Source organism: Paralichthys olivaceus, chromosome 21 (assembly GCF_024713975.1).
Source record: "Paralichthys olivaceus isolate ysfri-2021 chromosome 21, ASM2471397v2, whole genome shotgun sequence".
In the NCBI taxonomy this organism is placed as follows: Eukaryota; Metazoa; Chordata; class Actinopteri; order Pleuronectiformes; family Paralichthyidae; genus Paralichthys; species Paralichthys olivaceus.
In genome coordinates, this window is record NC_091113.1 from 19731058 (window position 1) to 19735844 (window position 4787).

The window sequence follows — 4787 nt, forward strand, 5'->3', positions numbered from 1 at the left end:
TTTTAATGAGCTCCATGTAGGCCCAGAGTGAACCACAAGCAGGGTCATGTGAACAATCATCCACAGGATTTTGCATCTATATACAACAAGTAGGTTAATGACTGGACCAGTGAGGCTCTTATGGGTACCACACATTTAAGTGAAACATGGACTTATCCTCTGGGTCCATTAAGAATTTCATGTGTTTCATGTGTTTTACGCAGAATTTACAAGAAGTCATACGGCTTCTTGTGAAAAAAAAAGAAGTGATAGGGCTTCTTGTAAATTTTGCAAGGGCTCCATGTCAATGTCTAGGCATTCAAAGAAACCACAACATCCCTTAGTTCCACTTCCCATAAAGATAGATAGATTACTTTATTCATCCCCGGAGGGAAATTAAGTCGTGATAGCAGCTTGTGTATCAGAACACAACAAAACACAATACAATAGAACAAAACAAAACATTGAGGTAAAAAGAACAAAAACAGAAACACAAGATGAATAGGCAGACAAGTAGTGCAGTGGCAATATGATGGTAATAGTAATGATGATATGATGGTAATGTTATTGTTAGATAGTATATAAGAATAGTAGTACAGTATATAAATATATATATATATATATATATATATATATATATATATAGTATACAATATAACATAATATATATTTATATAGTTAGTAATTATACCAATATAATAGCAGTATATAGTAATAATGGCAGCAACAGTATATATAATAATAATAATAGTAATAGCAGTAGTAATAATATAATAATAATAACATGTACACATGTATAAATATGTGTATATAGACTTATATATACGAAGAATATACAGAGAATATACACAGTATGATATAATATGATATGATATATAGTATATAGTAGGGTATAAATATAAGTACTTGACTATACAATATACTATCAGTGTAAGAATATGTAGACTGGGTGTGCGAAAGACAATATTGTTGTATAAAATGGTCTGTAATATCAAAATGGTTTAAATTAACACATATCACAGAAGTAAATGTTCCAGTATATGGGGCGTAGTGTAGTACAGGGTACATGGTGCAAGGGTGATAGGTATATTAGTGCAGTTCTGTGATGGTGGCTCTGACAGAGGTAGATGAGTTATAGAGTCTTATTGCGGTTGGAATGAACGATTTCCTGTATCGCTCCTTAGAGCAGCGGGGTTGGATGAGCCTGTGGCTAAAGCTGCTCTTTAGCTTGTCCAGTGTTTTGTGGAGGGGGTGAGAGGGATTGTCCATGATTGCCAGCAGTTTTGCCAGCATCCTGTTCTCCACCACCTCCTCCATGGTGACAAGCTTAGAGCCAACCACAGACTCTGCTTTCCTTATGATTTTGTTCAGTCTGTTGGCATCCTTTGTCCTGATGCCCGCACCCCAGGACACCACAGCAAAGAAGATGGTGCTCGCCACAACAGACTGATAGAACATCTGCAGCATCTTGTTGCAGACATTGAAGGACCCGAGCCTCCTCAGGAAGTAAAGCCGGCTCAGGCCCGTCTTGTAGACGGAATGAAGCAAGAGCTGGATTAGTGGAATTACTTTCACAGATACATTGGAATTTACATTACTGGTGGTTTGTGCACATGGCACAGATGAAAAAAACACTTAAACGTGGTCAATGAAGATGCAAGTCATGTTTATTTATAGCTTGCTGGCTTCAGAAACTATCCAGTCTCAGCTCCGAAGATGACGAGAAACAGATGAAGTTGATTAAATATTTTGGAACGCTAAACAGTCATGACCATGAAAGACCCATTGGAAAATAAAAGACTTGTGTGGGATATAACAAATCAGCCTTTTCAGATCAGTGGCAGGTTATTTTTGGAGAGACGATGCTTCTGTTAAGTGTTGATTTCCACACACCAACTTCTTACTCACATCCGTTGTGCCATTAGCCCACAGTGGGTCCAAGCAGAAGTGATCTAAGATTCAAGGGTTTATTGTCATATGCACAACAATTACATTCAGCAGTTGCTGGCAATGAAATGCTCCCCTCTAGCCATGCTCAGAAATTACACAAGAAAAAAATACAACTAAAAATAGAATATAAAATATAAAAAATCGTCGGCCAGATGGCAGCAGGCAGGACAGTTAATGGTTTGGGTGCTGGGGTCTTTAACGATCTGGTTGCTCTTCTTCCTACACCGCTAAGTGTAGCGGTCCTCCATGGATGGCAGCTCTGTCCTGGCAATACACTGAGCAGACTTCACCACTCTCTGTAGAGCCTTGCAGTTCAGGGCGATGCAGCTGCCATACCAGGCGGTGATGCAGCCAGTCAGAATACTCTCAATGGTGCACCTGTAAAAGTTGCAGAGAATCCTTGGGCCCATGTTGAGCCTCCGCAGCCTGCAGAGGAAGAAGAGCCGCTGTCATTATTCAGCTGTTAGAGTGATGCCTTCCTGGCTGGCTGGGTTCTCATGTGTTTACTGCTCCAGCTTCCTGTCTGCACCTGAACACAGCCAGGAAGAACGTTGACAAACTTTGACAGATTCAGAAAAGACATATTGTAGAAAAGAACAGAGAACATCAATGGAGACAATGTTGCTGATTTTGACCGAATGACAACTTGTTTTCACTGGGTTGTTTCTTCAAACACCTGAACTGACTCAGGTTTCTGTTTGCCTGTACTGATGATTCACTACAGTGTGAATATTTGCTCCTCTTTCAGGAGCAGAGGCAGAGAATTATGTCTGAGTTGAGGGTTGGCCATATCCTGGTCTGTAACCATCATACATGAGCAAATACCTTGATAGCTCACAGTATCATAAGGTACTGTGCACTCAAACTGGTCTCAATCTTTTGTACCTTTTTATACCACATCAAGAATTAAATTTTTTTAAACAATGAAATTTAATTCTAAGCAAGTTGTATTAGCTCTCCCATGCATATTTTATAATTTGAGTCAACTTACTAGCTTCATGTGGAGCTAGTTATTGAAGTTCAAAAGCAAAAATGACAGCTAACTGGTTAATACTAGTAAAATGATATTTTTTCGTTATCGATAAGTTTAGCTAATGCTAAGATTGCATTTTTTTTTACAATATCCAATGTGCATGTGATTGTATTTGGTAGAAATATCCACCAAACATGCAGCTATTGTTTGCAAAATATCCACTTTAGACACTGAACAGCACTCCTTCAGCCTTTTCTACTTCCACCCTGTTATTTTCTACTATTTATCATACTTTCTGTGTGCTGTAGGTAGAATGCCAACAATTAAGTAGCACTAATGGGTTTTACACACACACACAGCCTATCCTGTAATATAAAAATGTACTTGTACTATCCTGTTCCGGCCAATGCAGTATGAACGACAACAGATCACTGGAAGAGTCATTTCTAGAGTGAGACTACATTGTTCATGTACTGAATGTTCTGTGCTGAGGCCAAACAATTGCACATGATTTGTCCTTATGGTCAGAAATATACCTAAAAAAACAGGTTTGACACATGGTTTACTGCAACATACTGAAGACTGAGGTCGAGAGTGTAGGCAGTGAATTTCCACTTTAATAGACTGGGTTGGGACATGACGCCCTAGCTTGCCCAGGAATGTAGAGGAGGGATGTTTGGTGTGTTGGTGTTCACCTGTTGGAACATGACTGTGTGTGCACATTATTTCCAAAACCAGGTATGAAAGCATGAATTGGTATCAGATAAAGATTCAGGTTGCATGACTGCAACACAGGGGCACCAGCACACTCTGGTTCTTGTTGAGGCATATGGGATGGGCATCAGGTATGTGTGGGAATTCAGAAGGAGCTTTTCAAAGGAAGTGAGAACACACTGTACCTTTATGATGGGATAAAGGGCTTGCCAGTCTGAGCTGAGATGACCTCAGCTGATAAACCTGATTAATCCTGTTTCAGAAAAAAACTGTAAGAGGATAAAGCAAAACAACTGACTCTAAATAAGAGGGTATATTAACATCAAAAGAAGCACTGAGCATTCCTCAGCCAATGACGCAGCAAAAAGAAAAGAAAAAGAAAGAACATAAATAATGGTAATGCCTGTTTGTTGTAACAAGTTTCATTCACCTTTTTTTCACATTTCCTCATCATTTCTAACATTGTTGTCAACAATTTAAGATTATGGAACTATTGTGACATCTTAAGTGGGGCAGGTAAACATGAACAGTAAAATTAGTTTTATTTTATAATTTTATCATTTATTCCTTAACTCTAAAAATTCTAACCAGATCCTAACCATGGTGCTGGTCCAGAATGCCTCCTTGATTGAGGCCAGCACACTCGTCAAGGTAGGGAGTAACAATGTCATTAACATGTGCCGGAACATGCATCACATACTGATTGGGAACTGGCAGCAACCCACAGAACATGAATCACTGATCATCAATGACGCTATCATCAGTTCTCCCAAATCTGTGTCACAGGTATTGTCTGGTGAAGCATCAAACACTAATCCTAACTGTTCATTTTAATTGTTACAGATTAGATTTGAACTTTGACCTGGTTAAATGATTCATAGCTTCTTGGCATGCAGGTAAAGGGTATGCACATGTTCCTTCTTAGTTTATTGAGAGAGTAAACTGTACTGTGTGACTGACTGTGCAGACACACATTCAGACAGAGATGACACCTGTGTTTGCAGTGGGTGCGCCATATTTGTCCTAGCGCCTGTTGGAGTTTGTTATCTTTATTGAACATTGAGGTTGGGAACGCTGTGAGTTGCTGTGAAAGCAAACCACTTCATCACCTACTCCCTCTATGACTCATTGGACCCACTGCAGTTGCCTACAGGCCAAATAGGTCAACTGC

At 39.3% G+C, this 4787-nt stretch overlaps 1 long non-coding RNA gene across 1 annotated transcript; it reads right to left on the reverse strand.

Moving 5' to 3' along the window:
* Positions 1 to 1932: 1932 nt before the first annotated feature.
* Positions 1933 to 3736, reverse strand: LOC138406076 (uncharacterized). Its single transcript, XR_011239739.1, has 2 exons — positions 3479 to 3736; positions 1933 to 2458 (listed from the first exon to the last, which is right to left on the reverse strand). It is a non-coding gene; the product is annotated as an uncharacterized lncRNA (long non-coding RNA).
* Positions 3737 to 4787: the final 1051 nt, after the last annotated feature.